The following is a 20,150-nucleotide window of genomic DNA, read 5'->3' as shown; positions in this document are numbered from 1 at the left end:
AACAAGAAAGATGCTAATGAAAAATATGCTATCAATTTGAGAGCAAGATGCATGGGAGGAGTTAGAGGAGGAGCAGATGGGAGAAAGTGATACAATTCTATTTTAACTAAAAATGTAAAAAAATTAAAGAGTGATCATGTTGAAAATAGGGTCCATACGTTCTTGTTTCTGGTCTTTCTTTGAAAATAGAGATATTTCAAAGTTATGGCCACTGTAGACAAGAAAGACAGTGCAATGTGCGATTTAAGAAAATAAAAACTCTCAAAAGTATCACCGTGTGCGAGGCATTGGAGATGCAAAAAAATAGTGGTGGGAGGTTGTTTGTCAAATAGGAGAGAGTTGTTTTAGAATGTATTTATTTTTTGTTGCATGTGTATGAGTGTTTTGGCTAAATGTATGTCTGGATACTATGTGTGTGCAGTGTCTGCAGAGGTCAAAAGAGGGCATTGGATTCGTTGGGGTTAGAGTTAGTGACCACGTAGATGCTGGAAATTAAACCTGGGCCCTCTGGAAGAGCAAGTCTTAAGCACTAAGCCACCTCTCCAACACCTAGAAGAGAATGTTTTCAAACTAAGAGTAGTGGTATTTTATTGATCTTTGGAATCAGTATGATTATTTATTTATTTTTAAGAAGCAGACTGCTATAGGACACAGCAATATAGTAAGTGTCCAGGAGGTTGTAATTCAGTTTGTTTCTATATGAATGTGTGCATATGTGTGTGGCTTCTGCATCGCAGAAGATGTACTTCATTTTAATGATTATTTTCTTACGACACCTTAAAAACACCTGAAGATTACAATCAAATGGAGACCTAAAAAACCTGAGGACAAGAACCCTTATGGGTGAGGGAAAATCCTGATTGATAAAGCCAACTAGAGAATTAGCTAGAAAATGACGGACATGAAGGTCAAGGGAAGAGGGTATGGAAAGGTGTTACAGACAGGAGTAATCATTTGTATAGCATTGTAAGCGCCGCATTTGCAGAGCAGCAGGAAAGCCTCTGCAGGAGAAGCATGGGACTTAGGAGACAATTGGAGTGAATGGCACCTGACTAACTCAGACAGGGATGTGTGCAACAGGCTGCCTCCTGAGAGGAATGAGAGTTATGATCCAGCTCTCCCTGCCATGCTCCTCTCTGTTCCTAGGAAAAGCATTTAAATCCATGAAGCCAATGGTGGTAAGGACTGAGGTTTAACATGGAATAGGTTATTCATTTTCAATGGAAGAATGACCATATTGGTCATATTATCAAAACATGAAGCAAGTTTCACTCCTTAACTTTGTCACACCAAGACAAATATGCTTATAAACATCATTTCCTTATCTTACAATAATGAAAAAATTATTGAGAGCACGTTCCAAACTGTCATCTGAATGCCAGTCATTTCCTTTCCCAGAGGAGTGCATCTAACTATTTGAAAAATGCAAAAACCAGCAGATAACTGGGCTATTTCTAGAGTAGAAGGACAGTGGCCTGAACACTTGTTCAGTTGCTTAGGAAGGAATTCCAGTACATCTTTTCCATGTGCCAGTAATGATATCCGCTCTTAGGGGAAAAGCTTCTGCCATCTTAAAGTTTTGGTTTTTTGTTTGTTTGTTTGTTTGTTTGGGTTTGTTTTGTTTTGTTTTGTTTGGGCTTTTTTTTGTTTTTTTTGTTTTTTTTTGTTTTGTTTTGTTTTTTTTTTTTTTTGTCTCAGGAAACCTAGGCTGGTTTCCAATTGGATAAAATGTAAAATGACCCTGAACTTCTGATCTTCCTGTCTCCACTTGTGGAGTGCTGGGATTATGACCTGCGCAATATACAGGGCCTCGTGCCTTTCAGACAAGTGCTGTGCAGATTGAGCCACATCTCCAACTCATATCTTCCTTTAATTTTTTCCTTTTTTCTGCCATCTCAAAACCTTGACCATAATGCAGCAATGTGGACTCCCCCATTTCTTTGTAGAAAGAGTTTTATGATTGTTTCATGTAGTGTGGATTCAGAGGTACAGTTCTGAGAAAACAAAGAGCATTGACTGAGAACTTGGAATCAGATTCAGGCTTTATTCCTTCTCCAGATGACAGGTGGATGATGTTTCTTCCTTCTTCCCTGGAGTGTCTTTACCCATGAAATAAGTAATTTCTAATAAATAAGTAGTGCTCTAATATATGGTTAGGAGTCCTTCCAGCCTCCCGTTTCCATTGACTTCAGGAAACGTTTATAAGATGGTGCTGAAGGTAGAGATATTAAAACCCTTGCTACTCTGAAGATTGAATCATCTGAGTAGAAGACAAAAGTTACAAGCAACTCAATCCAGGCACTGTGCTCAGCATCCAGGGTGAACTGGATGGGCAGCAGCAGGTACTGGGCTCTCTGTGTCTAAAACAATCCATGCTTGGTGCTAAGAAGAGTGGAATACTTTTCATCTTACCTGACCATCCTAAGAATTAGTCCTAACTCTCAGGAGCCCACTCTTCTGCACAAACCAGTGAATGCAGACCAAGCAAAGATGTCTTCCCTATAGCTTCCATATCTAGACTATCTTAAATTTGGGAAATTATTAGAGAGATTATCTTTGTATAAATCCATAGCCTTCTAATTTTTCCATAACAAAATTTTATACTCTACATCTGGTAATTAACTGCAATTGTACTTGTCAACGGTCTCCCAGGGAATAAATCTACGCTGGTCAAAATACAGAACTAAGTTTCTCCGTTGAAACAGTACAAATCATGAGAACTCATCTTTTTTCCAAGTTTTCAGTTGTGGAAAAAAAATCTATGTAAAATATAAGTTAATAGACGAATAAAGAAACGATCAGAAGATTGTTTGTATAGTAGAATTCTTAGTATGTTCTCCATGAGAATTTTCCCATATGAGGAAGACTGTAGCCAGAGGTGAACTAGACACAGTCCCATGCCAATAATTTTGCAGGAATTTAGTGACAGAATGCAAAAATTATTTTTATGGGTTTCTCATCCTTTAATTCAGAGGAATGACACCACTGTGAATTGAAAGTATCTCTGATCATTTTATTAGTTGACCTTCCTTTATTTGCTCCAGGGAGAAGACTATTCTGATATTTGGAAGATAAGGCTGTCTGTCTTGAGTATTCCTGGCAGAGGGCAGGTGAATGGAATGAACTGACTTCAAGCGGCCTGTGGCTGTTTACTATGTTGATTTGGTACTTATGTTACTGGCTTCCTAGTCAAATATGAGATGTTACAAACAGTGCATTTACATTCAATGTGTGTTGCTACTCTTTATATGTTGAGAAGGCTATCTGTTCACTATTCCGTGATTACTTTGTATAAGTTCCATGTGTAAGATGCTAAGTTTAAAAGGGTTTTGATTCTTCCTGGAAATCTTGCAGTTGTCAGCTACTAGCATTATTTAAATAACACCCATAGCTAGTCACTACAATTTTAGACAATGACTTTTAAAGCTTTCCCAGTCCTGTGCCTGTGGCCACCCAGACCATGTAATCTAAGAGAATTGTTCCTGACTGTCTACCATTCTCTGGCCTGTAAAAGTGCTTTTTCTGTCTTATGAAGTATAATTCAATGTCAAAGGGGCTTATGTAATATTTAGAATGGTATTACATGGAATTAATCTTAACATGAAAAAATCTTTTGATTACAGAGTATGCCTTGTCAGTGATTGATTGACTAACTCATTTATTCATGCAATAATGCTGCCATTTCCTTCCATTTATATTCTCGGACTTTAACAGAAAGTTTCTAGTTGTGCCATGCTAATAGGTGGATTGCATGGTCACCAAAGCTTTTCCACCTATTTTACCATACTCTGTAAACAGCGACTTATTTTCTTTATTAATGATTCTCTCTCAAAATCACTTTCTTTACAAAGAGCCAAAATTTGGGGCTAACAAAGACAATGATAGACCATCTGTAAGGAATTCTGCTCTTCCCCCATTCCCCACCTCAGCTCTTATCTTATTGGCATGTAAATAAAGAAAGTCCTCCTTTTTTTAAACCTTCTTCATAAACATTTATGGTTGGAAGAGAAGGGGCACAAGTGACCTTGACCATATACATTAGCTAATGAACATCCTTGTCCATCCTCTGACTCATTGGGAAGGTGAGACAATGTATGCTTTCGTTGCTTTCCACATCAACTGTTTCATGGAGAAAGATGGGACAATCTTCAAAGCTCATATTTCTCCATCATGCTTATTTATATTGTTTTTCTTTTTATTCTCTCTACATGTATGAATTGAATTGAGGAAAATAATGATGATCTTTGTAATTGTTTGAATGACAAATATTCTTTGTAGCCTTAGACCCTTGAATACTTGGTCCCTAATTGATGGCACCATTTGGATAGGTTTAGGTAGTATGACCTTGCCAGAGAAAGTATGTAACTGAAGGCAGGCTTTGAGAGTTCAGAGATTCAGGCCATCTCAGTTTGTTCTCTGCTTACTGGTTGTGATTAAAGACATTGGCTCTCAGCTTTTCTGCCATGCCTGCCTGCGGCCATGTTTCCCAACCTTGATGTTGAACTCTTATCCTTTTGGAATCCTAAGCCCAAATAAATCCTTTCTTCTCTAAGCTGCTTTTCTCATGATATTTTATTGAAGTAATACAAAAGTAACTAATGCACTCTTCTAATCTGGTTTATTTCCTACATTAACAGGATTTCCAATCAATTTGCAGTAAGTTCATAAAATTATGTATTGATTTCTTTGCTGATAATCAAATCCAAAATGGCAATAGCTGACAGGTTCATTGATGAGACTGCCATTTAACCTTAATTTATTGTCTACTGTTACTCTGGATGCCTAAATAAAATAAGGATGAAAACTGGTCAGAACTCAGTTGCATATGGTTAAATAAAACCAAGAGTAATATGTAACAAACAATTCTGGAATGAAACTATGGAATTCATTCTACAGTCATATAGATAATCCAAAAGCATTGTTTATTGAATGTGGTGGGAGTTAAAGCAAGGACCAAGATTAATAAAGGAATAGGCAGGAAGAAGTAAGAAAAGACTCACCTCCACTGCATTTTGATTAGCAAATGATATTGGCTGTAAGCCTTAGAAAGTAGATGATAGGCCGGGCGGTAGTGGCGCACGCCTTTAATCCCAGCACTCTGGAGGCAGAGGCAGGCGGATCTCTGAGTTCGAGGCCAGCCTGGTCTACAAGAGCTAGTTCCAGGACAGGCTCTAGAAACTACAGGGAAACCCTGTCTCGAAAAACCAAAAAAAAAAGAAAGTAGATGATATTCCAAGGAAGAAAATTGAGGGGCAAGCTGAGAAAGCATAGTGAAAGACAATAGTGATAGAATATATCTATCAATGTGAGTGAGCAAAGGAGAACCTTAAAGGAAAGACTGGAAAGTGAAGCCATTGCACCCCTGAAGTTCATGATGTTGAATATGATGGTTGAACTCACTCCTTCATTCACCTTCTTCATCTTAATTTGATAAGACTTAAGTCTCAATGACTTCTTCTGACTCTGAGAACCTCACAGAGTCCAGGTGGAAGTGGCTACTTCTCTTCCTACCGCACCTTATCTTTTCTCCTCCTCTTTTTTTCCTTCTTCTCATCCTCTTTTCCTTCTTGCTTCATTGTCTCATTTATTTTTCCTTCTATTTTTGTTTATATATTCACATCAAAATAGTCCACATCTGAATAGCATCAGAGGAATCAACATCATAGGACTGGGTGAAGCTTGTCTGCAGAGCGGAAGCCATAGCACTTAGATTTTTTTTTTCTCTTTGCTAAGCTTTTCCTAAATTTTGGACATTTTTTTTCTCAGTTTATTCTAATCATATGAAGTGCTTGGGCTAAATTTTTGCTCATCTGGATCAGCATTCACCACAGGCTCTCAGGAGAAAGCTTCAAATTCCAAGAGCTCTGGGCCCATGTAGACGACTGGAATACATGGCAGCTTAGGTACGTTATGGGTGTAGAAGCATGTAATTGTCTTCCTTTGTTATAATAAGTCATGCTGTAGAAGTCCATGAACATTCAGCCTTTTAAACAGGCCTTTTACGAATTCCCTGTCAGTCTTAAGTGTGCATCAGACTCTCGGAAAAAAAAAATGGGGTGAACATCAATTAAGTAAATAACTTCCAGCCTTATATTCTTTTGAGAGACACCGGTTACTCAAATTGTAAGATTTCTGATTTGTCAATAAGCAACACTGTATCTATTTTCTTGGCTAACTAGCCATTTTTAGAGGAAGAATTTGGGCCAATAATGTGGATCATCATATCAATACAAAAAGTTTATTTTGATGAAACTAAATATCCTGAGAAAAATATTAGTCTCATGTAATGTTGTATGTTACAAGAAAAGCCTCTTTTTTGGTGGACTTTGATATTAGGATTATTTATTCTATGTTATAAAATTGTTAGAAATATATCAACAAAACATCCCAGAGAAAAAAATAGGCTAGCGGAAAAAAATATAGTTATTCTATCAATATTAATGATTGGGCCTTGTCATTAATCATTCATGCAATATGAATCCATAGAAGACACAAATACTATATTTCATGTGCTCTTTGGGTTATAATTTGAGTAGATAGGGAAGGAGTTCGTTCTTCATCACTTCCATCCTGTGAGGTCTTAATAAATACCCGCCAACAGTACCTTGGGAGGCAGTGTATTCCTGAGCCTTTTCTTGTTCAGCCAATGATGGAGGACTCCCATTGGCTAATAAAGAAACTGCCTGGCCCATTTGATAGACTGCCCCTTAGGTGGGTGGAGTAGACAGAACAGGAAGAGGAAGTGAGGTAGAAGGATCAGTAGGATGCCACGCCTCTCCTAAGTTAGGCAGACCACCATGCCTCTCCTCAGAGAGAGAGATGCGATGAAGCTCCAGCCCAAGATGGACGTATGCTAGAAACTTCCCGGTAAGACACCGCTTCATGGTGCTACACAGATTATTAGATATGGGTTAGTCAAGATGTGAGTAAGAGGCTGAAATTAATGGGCCAGGCAGTATTTAAAAGAATACAGTTTCCGTGTAATTATTTTGGGGCATAGGGTGGCGGGAAGCCGCCCACAGCTCCACACTACAAGCCAACTGGAAACTACGGCAGCACGAATATTAAAAACCTAAAGATAGATATTGGGGTTTAACCTGGAGATCTGAAAACAGTCAAGCTACTAAAGAACTCTTACCTCTATGAAATCTTCAAGCTGAAATAGCGATTTCCTGTCTCACCCCACCTTATATTCCTCTCTAGTGCTAGGATTAAAGGCATGCACCCCAACTGCCTGGCCTCTATGATTAACTAGTGTGGCTGCTGGGAATAAAGGTGTGTGCCTGGCCTATATAGTTGACTAGTACGTATTTTGCATTTTGATTGTCAGGCCAGCTTTATTTATTAAAATCCAAATAAAACATCACTACATACTGCTATGCTCTAGCAGTTTTGAGTTTAGAGTAAAATCAGTGCAGGAGTTGTTTTGTATCCTTTGTTCATTTTTTTTCTAATTTTTTTCATCCTTTTCTTTGGTAAAAGATGTGAAATAATCTAGACAGCCCAAAGGTTCCATTATAAGGAGTAGCAGATTTAGATAGAATACGGCATAATAGTACGTCTCTTATTAGTTTAGCTTTACATAGCCATTTTGGAAGTCTGTCTTTTGCTCTATCAATTTTCATTGGGTTTTATATAGTGATTGTGTTTTAGGGTGTATGAAAAAGAAAGACACAGAGGTTCTCTATGACATCATAACCAAGCCTGACGTGTGTGGCAGGGTGCCTGGAGGAGCCAAGTCTTTGAGTTTGCCTTGCTGATCTTGTGCAATGTTATTCCTTCTTCCATGCTAACCTCTCTCCTTTATTCCCCCTTCCTTCCTTCCACCTTCCCTTCTTCTCCCATCCCCATTTCCTTCCTCTTGCCTTCTTGTTTTCTCAACCTCCCATGTTCATTTCATTTGCATCTATGCTTTCTTGATCTGTGAGATATGAATATAAATAAAATATGCAGAGAGAGAGAGAGAGAGAGAGAGAGAGAGAGAGAGAGAGAGAGAGAACATGATCTTGTATAAACAAGTGCAATCTTAAGGCCACACCTCAGAATGGAGGAAAGAAAGATGAGGGAGAATGAATTTCCCTTTCCCACATTCCTAGTCCCACACAGCTGCCTCCTGTTGGTCAAAACCAACATGGAAGGTATGGAGTTTAACTAAAATATCTAGTACACACCCACATTCCACGGTCCTCAGCACACAATGAAGAAAAGGTGCTGGGTCAAGAGGGACAATCAGATAAGGCACCCAGGCATGAAAAGGGGGAACTGTTTTAAACACTCTGAATAGTAATATAGACAGGTAGAAAAACATGTCAATCTGTCCATGTTTGACCACTTGACCTATTTTCTTAAATTTCCTTTGATGAAGCCAACAGTTAAGCAGCAAAGCTCACCTCCATGTGCACTGTGAGCCACGCATTGAAAAGTGACAGATGGATTGTCTAGCTGGTACCTGGGAGAGCATACTCAACACCTCTGGAAAGCTGAAGATTGACTGTGAGCACTGTTGGGTTTTAGCAGAGTCAACAAGGGAGCAACATATCCAGGAAAAATAGTTTCAAGATGCAAAGGAGGTTGTGATTGTGTTATGAAATAGTGACAAATGTGTTTTTCTGTGGTGATATGACCAAGCCCTGGAAATTTCTAACCTTATCAGCTGAAGGGTAATCCATAGTAGAGAGATAGTGAGTTAAATGCCACCTGCGGAGGATGGCATCTTCAGTGGCATTCAGTGACACTATAAAGAAACTGCCATTCATATTCTAAGCTAGAAGCTTGCAACCCTTGTTGTTTCTCTTTTACACACACACACACACACACACACGAGTTGTTAATTTTGGGGGTGCCCATGTTGGCTACCCTATTGGGTCACCTTTCTAAGCTTCTTAGACTTGTTAACATATAATTTAAGAACAAGCATAGAATGAAGCTCGAGAACAAATTATATTAGAGTTTAAGAGAAAAATTCCAAGGCAGGCAAGCTGTCAATCTCAGTTGCTGCCTGCAGAGGGAGAGGAGGGTATGCCATTGTTATTATTCTTTTTCTCTTACACAGTGCATCCCAACTTAAGTTTCTCCTCCCTCCATTCCTCCCAGGACCTTCTATCTCTCCTCTTCCTTAGATCTACTCCTCCTCTGCTTCCCTTCAGAAAGAAACAGGCCATTCAGGGGTATCAACCGAACATGGCCTAACAAGTTACAAGAAGACTAGGCACAAACCCTCATATCAAGCTGGATGAGGCAACCCAATAACAGAAAAAGGTCTTACAAGCAGGCTAAAGAGTCCAAGACACCTTATTATACATAATATGTATGCAAATGACCTAGTTCAGACTCATACAGGCTTCATGATAGACCTTTCAGTCTCTGTGAGCCCCTATGAGCTCTGCTTAGTTGATTCTGGCAGTCTTATGTTTGGCTGCAGGTGCATCTGCTCCCACAGTTGCTGGATGAAATCTCTCTGATGATGATTGTTCTAGAAGCCAATCTATCAGTATAGCAGAATATCATTAGGAATCATTTCATTGACTTTTTTAATTCTTCAGTTGTGTTTGGTTCTATCCAGCCTCTGATTCCTGGCCATCCAAGCAGTGTCAGACTCGGGTTCCCTCCTGAGGCATTGACCTCAAGTTGGACCAGTTATTGGTTGGCCACTTCCACAAGTTCTGCACCACCATGACCCCAGCTCATCTTACAGGCTGCACAAATGGTAGGTGAAAGATTTTTGGTTGGGCTGTTGTTCCAGTCCCACCACCAGGAGCCTTGCCGAGTTATAGAAGATGGCCAGGTCAGGCTCCTTCAACCCTTTATTTGGAGTTTTGCTAGGATCACTCTCATAGATTCCAGGGAGTTTCCTGGAATGGAGTTTCCAGGAACTGTACCAAGTTTCCGCATCGCCCTCCAAATGCCCTGTAATCCCAGTCTCATTCTCTCTCTCTCTCCCTCCCTCCGCCCTCTCTCTGTTTCTCTCTCTCTCAACTTTTTAAGAACAAATATTGTGGTTTAATAAATAGCTACATGACAAAAGAGAGTTAGCTTCAGGGAAAGAATAAAAATCTCCAAAGTATTATATTAAAAAAAAACACTGTGGTTTTATAGATCTGGACAGTATTTGGAAAAAGAGAGAGAAAGAAAGAAACATGAGGATGGAGAGACTGAACACAATCTTATGACAAACCCTTATCAACTATACAGAGGATGATGGATTTCTGGGGGAAATTATTCTTCCTATCCATTAAGCATGACTTAAGATGAATCAGCTTTCATCTGCAGAAATTCACAGGCCAAGCTGACTTAAAATTTAAATTTTGGGTATCTTATAAGGTTAGGTCTCCACCCATAGTTAGAGGTAAATTCCACCCTTTTGACCAAAAGGGAGTAACTTGCCCTAAACCGGTCTGGACAGATTAACGTTACTGTAGCACAGTGAGAGCAAATGTACTCGAATATAGCTGTAATCTAAAACTTCATATCATCTTTTACACTTGGGCTAATTATTAGGTATATTTTCATATAAAATAACACTCGAAATAGTACTATTGCTTAAGTGTATTTTTATCCAAAATCAGATCATTACTACAAAATCATAGAACACCTTAAATATGGCAAAAAGAAGCATTGTCAGGAAGAGGTAAATATAATCAGCTTGTGGCTTATAGGTTATAGGGAGCATTGTTTTCCAGTGAGTAGGACTCATAAGGATGACTTTAGGCAAGATAATATTTATCACTCATATTTCAAACAAAATTGTGATACATTTAATTTATCTCTGTACCATAAGAATTTATTCTGCATGGGAATTACTGCTCGAGTCAGTTAACTAAGATGGAGAAATCTCAACCATTGAAATCAAAGTTAATAATGCTATACACTCTATAGTATAAGCTATACTATATTCTATATTCTATGGTATAGAGAGTTCCTACTCAACATAAACATTCTTGCTTTGAAGGTGTCTCACATCTCCTCGGAAATGCCCCGTTACCCAAACCTCATCCCTTCATTTAACTGAAGGATAAAAGAACACAAGGCTACCTGTTGAACTTAAGGTCCTTACTGGTCCAGTAACTCAATGACAGGCATATTGCGGTGTTTGCTTTGCATGACAAATGTGGCAAGATATGGATCCATTATAATATAGTTCTAGCCTTAACTAAGACATTTCTAAATATGTAGAAATGTACAGAAAGTTTTGTAAGCCTTCCCATGGTTCCATTAACATAAAAATTGCATTGCTTTTTTTTTTCACAAATATAGATGATCCTGCTCATCTATACCTTCCTTAGGCATGTACACTCTTCCTTCATTTTTATGCAAACCCATTCTGCACCCAGACAGGTGCACTGTCTGTTTTGCATTCATCAACAAGAAATCCAATAACTTGGCTGTGTACCTACATGTGGTTAGGGTTTGACCCTATGTGTACTCAAATGCAGATTTCAAATATGTGCAGGTGTTGAGGCTATCAGTAGTACTAGAAGCGGAATCTCATTCACTGCTGCAAAGGCAACCAGTGATATGGAAAAGAAATAAGAAAAAAAGAGGAGGAAGAGTTCAATGTGTGATGCCTACAGTCTTTGGCAGAAGTGTGGAGGTTGAGGCCGAGATTTGTTTACTGATGCCCCGCGAAATGTATCTGGACACAATTTACGAAAACCGACTTAAACAATGAAAAAGTTGAATTAAATTTCAAAATCAAAGAACCACATAGCCTACGTTTGCTGGCCTATGTTTCCCAGTATTTGCCTACAGAAGTGGCCTTCTCAATTGAGCACAGAAGTCAGGAAACAGCTGGACTCTGGGGACAAAACAAGAAGTCATCCATAAAAAACGGCAAGGCTGCTCTGCCTCCCCTCACCACACCCGCCCCCGTCCCTGGCTGCCCGAGGACAGTGATGCCAGGCTGCAGAGACAGCTCTTAATCAAAGAGCCCCTTTTGGATCCTCACATGTTGAGAAGATTAGGCCTATTTTTAGTTTTCAGGGAACAGAATTGCTAACACAGAAGGTCACGGCCAGTCGCTCTATGGCAATGATGGTTTACATTCCCATAAGAGAGAGAAAAGCAGAAAACAAGAAAGACCAGGGTAGTTTTAAAACTGCCTGCTGCCTCGTGACCTTGCAAATAACAGAAAGCCTGGGAGAAATGAAGGGGAAAATAATACAATTACTCAGATATTGCTGATCAATTTATGCTCCCGTTTATGTGTCCTTGATTCCTAAGGCACTAATGATTGATTGATTGATTGATTGATAGTTTGACTGACTGATTGAAGAATAGGCATTTGAAAGAAAATAATCTGCTTTCTACATAAAGCAAGAGGAAGGAAAACGTAAGGAGAAGAAGGGGCCCTGGTGGCGTGGTGTTGAGGCAAAGACTTGAAAATGATGCCATAATCTCATATTGAACACAAGGAGTAAAAGACAAAGCAAAGAGAAACAGATTTGATGTGTACTTAATAAATGGGAGAGAAGAAGGGGAGAGGAAAAGAAGGGGAGAAGAGAGGGGAGGAGTGAAAGGGAAGGGGAAAGGAAGGAATGTGTTTTGTTGTTTCATAGGAAATGGGAAGTAGGCTTGGTGGGACATTGGTATTTTGTATTTGGAAGTTAGGTGGAACTGTGGCTGAATAGCACATGATCACCCAGAGGTCAAAGGGATATGCCAGCTCATTCGAAATCCAGGTAACAGAAGAGTTTTCTTACTCAAGAAAATCTTTCTATGCCAAAACAAAGTCCCACCAAGCAAGCACTCGGGCCAGCATCATGTATTAGAGTAGGGCCGACTTAGGACGAATCAGAGAGAACGGGATAAATTCGTTCTCCAGTCAGTTGGCTTCATTCCATACTTGAATTCCAAAGCTGTGGGAATGTAAATCCAGAAATCTGCTTGCAAGAGACAGAGGTTAATTTGATTTCCAAGTAACTGCCATACAAATTTCAAGCCACGAATACAGCCTAACAGCTGGACATGGCACATTCTACCCCGAGAGATGTCAGTGGTAGACCTAGAGGCACCAGGACTAGGAACTTACAGGTAGACCTGCTAAATTTTATTTCCTGTCAACCATGACTTTACCCTATAGTAGCGTTTATTTCTGAAAACAGTCCTCACAGTTCTGATGGGGCTCATGGATGAACACAAAGTGTTAATGATGTTTTCATTGTTGTCTAATGACCTAGAGGGGATGCCAATTGGGTAGAGTAAAAGCCCTTTCAGATTACAGTCTTCCTTGCTCTGTAGAGCCTTGTAGACATTATACAAGCATTTTTTTTGGGGGGGGGAACCGATTATGTCAACTATTTGCCCATATGTTGGACTAAAGAGAATGTATGAAATAAAACGTGATCCCAGTGAAGAGCTTGGAACAAGGCAAAGCTAAACAGAGCCCAACACTAGTTTAATTAAACCATACTGTTTGAATTAAACAAAAATCACTCTCAGCATTAATTCCTGACTTATCCTAGGGGTGAACTAAATGTTTACGTGTGTTGTAAAAGATCATATTCTCCTTGCTAGTTTTTTTTTTTCACCTGAGAATTCCCATCAGCATTGAAATTAGAAACATATTTGGTGGTTTCTTAAACATTTCCCTGACTTCAGCATCTTAAAAAGAATACCCCAAAGGCAGATTTGTTTTTCTTCAACGCTACTTCCCAACTCGTTCTTCCCCTCCTTCCACACAGGAAAAAAAAATCTTATAACTATAAACTGGTCTCCTGCTTGGATTAATTTACTTCGCCAAAACAGTGACCATTGTCAAAAGCCCGCATCTCCATGGAAACTGTTTCCTTGGCCATAGACAAAGGTCTGCCTATAACACAATGCCACGAGAGTGTCTGAGTCTGTAGATCCTTGTTTAAAACCACAGTTCAAGGGTATAATGTAGATTTTATATTATTTCTGCCTGTCTGCTGCAGCTGGTAGGCCTTCATTCCAAAATGATATTTTTTTTCAAATGAAGGAGCAGAAAAACAGCTTTACATTTTTGTTATCCCTTCGAGCACAAAATAAAAAATGTGTGCGCTGCCACTACCTGATTCAATCAAGTGGCGTACATTTGATACCCACAGGCTAGCGGGGCTGCACAAGCCGACTGGTATTTTAATTAATAATGTGCTACACTTTCTCAACAGCTAGGCCGTTGGCAATCTGATTTGCTTTGTTCATTATTTGCTGTAAACAATTTTCAAACAACATGTGGGCAACTCTATTTCTGAATATCTCCTGCTAATTCATAACATTAGCAAAATGGTAGAGATTTTTCCCTTTCTTTGCCAAAAATGAGAACCTAATTAAACTTTAAGCATAGTTGATAGGAATTTGGGGATGTGAATATTTCATAAGTTTAAGGAATAAAAATAAATACAAAATAGTATATATATTTGCATGTATATGTGTATATTTATATATATCGAATAAGTGTTTATAATTATAGACATTAATTCAGAAACCTCACTAAAGTACATATATAGGGAAAGGCATTGCTATCTGCTGGAAATTGGTATGCTATGGGCAAATGCATGGTTGTTACTTGGTATGCTACCAAATACTGACATGTTCCCTCCCCAAATGTATGTGACAATTCCCAGCCCATGACGATTCTGACTATGGCAGAATTAGCCAAGATAAATGATATTATACAGGTGAAAGAGTCACACGGAGAAAGCTCGCTGGCTTGTTCTCTGCTTTGAGGCAACAGCAGGGAGGCAGCTGCCACCCAGCTAGGAAGACAGCCCTCGTCAGAGCCTGGCTACACTTGTGCCCTCCTTTATTTCTCACTCTCCAAAACGGTGAGAAATAAATTTTGCTATGGCACCCTGAGCTGGAAAATACACAGAGTAGAAACAAAGTGTATTTATGTAGCATGGTATGGGTAACGGACCACTCTGGAAAGTACTGGGTGCAGTTTCTCCTTTCAAAATAGGTAAGAATCCCCTGCTTCTCTGATGAGGAAGCTCGCAAAAAGTACAGAGATTACAAACAGCAGTACACTTCCTGACAATAAACCATGCATGTGACAGAACAAGCAAAGGTCTAAATCTCCCCTTTTGATATCATGACAGTAAAATAAAATAGACAATAGAATAGATCAACTTTAAGGCCTGTTCTCTAAATATGAATGAATTAAAGGGAACATTCAAGACTGAAATAACTTTCTCCTCATTCAATCTAAAGAAATAGAGCTTAAAGTATAACACGACTCCATTTTATTGACATCATCTACTTCTAAAAGTCTGTCAGAGGTTTTCAGTACAAATTTTAATGTAAAATTTTTCAAAAAAAAAAAGTCTGTCAAAGGACACAGTGACTACAACCATAGCTGAGAAGCATTGTGGTTAAGGAAATTTTAAGGAGTGCATACTTTGTTTCAATTTCATCTAGTGTGTAGCATACACTGCTGAAAAAAAAAAAAGGACATGACCACCTTTGAGGAGCTTATGTTTTATAATATTAGTTTCCCTAAGTCAATGTCAATGAGTATCGAGGACCTACAAGCAGCAACTACTGGATATATAAGAAACTAGGTACACAAAACAAACATAACCCATCATCAGCTGCCTATGAAGGAAAAATGCATAAATACAGTATTTAATGACATGTGATTGTAGGATTGTAGTCTAAACATAATGGTGACATAGTCCAGAGATCATTAACTCATATATATATATATATATATATATATATATATATATATATATATATATATATATATATGTATATATATATATAACTTCTATATTTACACAAGGCAAAATGGGGAATAAGGCCATACAAGATTCAATTTCACACATTTCCGCTTCTCTTTGCTGGGGCAGGAGTTCGGTATAATGTAGTGCGGGAATAACAGCGAGACTGGGCGCTGGACATGCAAGTGAAGACTAAGTCATGAAGGGTTTACAGAGCCACATGAAAGGTTTCTCTTTGTTCTCTCAGGAATTTGAATGAATTAAGGAACTGGACACCCATGTGCAACCTCCAGGAACGTGGAAGACACAGTAGAGAATAGGACACTGGAAACTAAAGATAATTCAAATAGTGAGGGTGAAATAAACAAGGATCTAAACAACGGCAGCTAAAATGAAAGCCTCCAGTGATAGGAGCATTCGGGAAGTACACGCAGCTTGACCTCTTGGTTTATGAACAAGACTTCAAAGTCAGGGAATAAGTGGCTTTTCCAGTGGCACACAGAGCCAGGGCTACAGCTTGGATCTCTGCAGCCCACTTCCCCCAAGACCAAAATGCCTCACTTTCTTCTTTATCCTATTCCGCATAATGACCGACTTATGAAGCACCCTGAGTTCCCATCGAGTCCCCCTCTGTCTTTTTATAGACTCCCACTCAAGCCTGATGACTTGCTGATCATTTAATCAAGTCAAAACAACTGAGGTGGAGAATCAGAGGATGCCCACGCAGCTGAAAGCTGCTTCTAATTTCCTGGCACTGTGGGTCTTAAAGCAACCTTTCAGTTACTGGGCCCCGCTTTACAGAGCTGCCCTGTTTGCAGCCGAGCGCATGATGTCACATCCGTCTAGACACAGCAGTCCAGAAGATCAAGGCCTGAGGAAGAATGCTTCCTAAGGGAATGGGGAGCTTAAGAAGTCTGTTTTTTCTTTCTTTCTTTCTTTCTTTCTTTCTTTCTTTCTTTCTTTCTTTCTTTTTTTTTTTAATGTTGCAGTCGGTGGAACACAAACGCTTTGGAGTCAAGGAGTGCACCTTCCTTTGAGGTAACTAGAGGTCCATTTAACCAGCAGTTTGAACTGGTGAAGCTGTTGAATGAGGTTAGTCTCCGTTATTCCCTCCATAGGAGCTTCCCAGCAAAGCTTTAGGCCCTTCATCTTAATTTTGATGTGGTCCTCACAGAGAACAGCAGCCTATCAGATACTCCCATATAGTGCCATGAGAGAAGAAAACATTAACTTGCCTTGAGCAGAATGGATCACAGGAATCACACTACACACTAGAGAAACAATTGCTTGGTCTCTCTGCTAGAGTTAAAAGTGCTTGCTTACTCTAATTTAAACTAGTATTTCCAAATTCTTTTTCTGTGTGTTTGTTTGTTTGTTTTCTGGCAGAATTTCTCTGAGTAGTCCTGGCTGTACCAGAACTCACTCTGTGGACCAGGCTGGTCTCAAACTCAGAGATCTGCCTGCCTCTGCCTCCTGAGTGCTGGGATTAAAGGCGTGCACCATCATTACCTGGCATCCAAATTCGGAATAAACACAAACTTTTGCCATATAGAAATTAAAAGATTATATTCCACCTTAACTGGTGGACTATCATATTAAAAATATGTTATTCTCATTTTCTCATGATTTTTATATGGTAATTATGTCCATAATAGCAACTGATCTTTGTTCTGCATTCTGTGATTGAGTCATATTGAAAATTTCAGTACTTTTTACTCTACAAAGAGCATGACAAAAAGGCAAACATTTTTATTATGACTTGAAACATATTTGACCATGAGTTATTTTTTTCTTTCTCTAATAGTTTATTCTTCATATTGTTTAATGAATATAAAGAATATAATATAAGGAATATAATTTATCTAATAAAAATCACTAGGGTGATCATCATTTACAAAGACCTGTAACCTATATATTCAAATCCTGGAAAATCCCAGTGAATTCTGTATAGTACTTAAACAAAACATTACCTCCTAGCAGTGATTGTTTAGGGCATTACATATTATATTATATAGAACCAAAGGTAGAAACTGTCAGTTTACAAGTCATTTTGCTCCCAAACTTGTTTGCTTTTCTTAGAGCATTATTCATAGGATTCATTTTAAGTATTCCATGCCCAATAAGTTATCAGTAGTTCTTATTGGCAAGAGCAGTGAACCAGTAGCTCAGGCAGGATCACCAGCGTGCTTTTGTAACAGGGCAACCCTGCTACAAGCAAACCTTACTCATTGGACTCGTGACCACAACTCTCCTCTCTGTTCCTGCCCTGTCTTCCTATCTCCAAGACACATCACCCTTTTCCTGGAGTCTGCACTACCCGCACCTTAATCTGAAATTGTCCCAGCAATATTTTATGTTGATTGCTCACTTAGAAAGCTCTTAAAATTACAATATTTTCCCTATTTTAAATTTCTGAGCTCTTTTTTCAGGGTTCAATATAAAAAATATGTAATTCTCCACCACGAAATCCCACAAAAACTTTAACCACATGGTAATGGTAGAACCAATCATTTCTGACCATTCTGAAGATGAGCAGACACAAGTCACCTCAGCAGCCAACCCTGGGCTTGTGAAGGCAGTGAATTGACATCCAAAGTGGCTTAGGAGCCCAGGAATTTCACTCACATAGCAAACTCTTCATATCGAGTAAAAATAATTTTACCTCTAGAATGCTAAAGCCACCAGCTTTATTTTTATTTATTTTTATTCTTATTTAAGAATAGAACCAATAGATTGCTTGTTAATGTTTATTGTGAAATCAAAGCATAAACAGATCTTCACGATAGTCTGGGGGTATAAGTTGAACACAAGTCACTAAACTGATGGCATGATAACAAATACTAATTGTACTTCTCAACGTCTCAGAAAAATTTCTTAACTTTCTTTGAAACATGAGAGTAAAGAATATTCATATAGAATTTTCATTGCTCTAAATAAAAGAGTTCAATCTTCTTTAAATGGCGTAAACACAGCATTGTACCTACCCTCATGGACTTATTTTTAACACTGTTTCTTTGATTCTTGGGCTTTTCTGGTGGATTTTGCCAGGATGTCCGGAGGTAGACTGAAGACTTAGCGTGAGCCTTGACGGTGCTGTGACATCTGGCTTCTAGAGAAACGAGGACACCCCTGTCAGGATCTTTGCTCTCTGATTAATGAGAAGGCATTCATTACAGGCTCAGAAGCAGACAGCACGTCCACATACTGGGAACTTAATTTATTAGTCTAAGAGATAGGGGTTAAGAAACATCGGAGAGAGCAGGAAAAGAAGAAGAGAACACAAAATCTCCACCGTGACAACGTGGAGGTGAGGAGTTGCACATCCAGCCTGTGTAACAATGCTCATAGTGACTGCTGGAAGTCAGTGCATCTCAGAAATGGGCATGGAATCCTTCGCACCATTAAAGGAACAAATATTAGTGGTTCAGCATGGTGTACTTCCTCCAGTGCTCCCATGCTGGCATCACTTGACCACTTAGGATTTTAATTCTCAAAATTTATTTTATTCAAAGAAAAACAGAATTATAAAATAAAATCTAAAGGAAAGATGTTTACAGTATTTACCACTTCTTGATTGTAATCCTTGTAAGTGATGTCTCTGGAAACGTAGTTGATAGGATCTCTTACTTTTAGGCATAGCCATGTTGAGGTCTGGATATACACGGGAAGTGGAGGTTCAACAGAAGGTTTCAGTGGATCAGATTTCTGATCCTGGCACTTCTTTCTGTGGTTGTGACAACACTAGGAGCAGGCTGGGACCTTTGACATATACCTGTCCATTTTGTCAGAAAGCTCGTGGTACTATTACTCAAAATCTTTTATTTTAAAGAAATAATTGTGTATTTTTCTGCGATTCGCCATGTAAGCTATCACACACAGTGGGGTTTGCTATGGCTGGAACAAATAATGACACCCACGTCATTTTAGAGAACAAGAATCACACCCAAAACTGCCTCCTTGTTTACAAAACTATGTCTTTACTGTTTTCCTCTCTTCTTTGTAGTGGGGCATGGCTTCTGAATGACATTCAACACTGTTGACCATCAGTGCTGGACCCTCTGTGGCCTTCTATGAAGTTACTCTTTGTTGCTCCGGTTCCTGCCAGGGGTAGCTCTGTTGTGTTTGTTTGGGTGTCAAGCTCAAGAAGGTGAGAATATGAAACTAGTCTGGCTCCTTGAATCATCCCTTACAACAAAGCTGCCTAAAAATCATCAAAAATTGCACTAGGAAACCTCCCTGGCATTATAGGATCAAAGTGTAGATTCCCAACTTATTAGCACCATTATGCATTGGTCATCTTCTTATTCGACACCATAATTATTATTTGACAACATATTTATTATGATGGTTATTGTCACCTAAAGCCATATTTTAATCCAGTTGTTCAGAAACTTTAAGCCACTTGAAAGGTCAAAAGTGAATTTTTACTAAAACAAATGCATCCCTTGTATATCTTCAAATTATCAT

The sequence above is a fragment of the Arvicola amphibius genome, chromosome 7 (genome assembly GCF_903992535.2).
Source record: "Arvicola amphibius chromosome 7, mArvAmp1.2, whole genome shotgun sequence".
Taxonomy (NCBI): Eukaryota; Metazoa; Chordata; class Mammalia; order Rodentia; family Cricetidae; genus Arvicola; species Arvicola amphibius.
Note: the sequence above shows the minus strand (reverse complement) of the source record.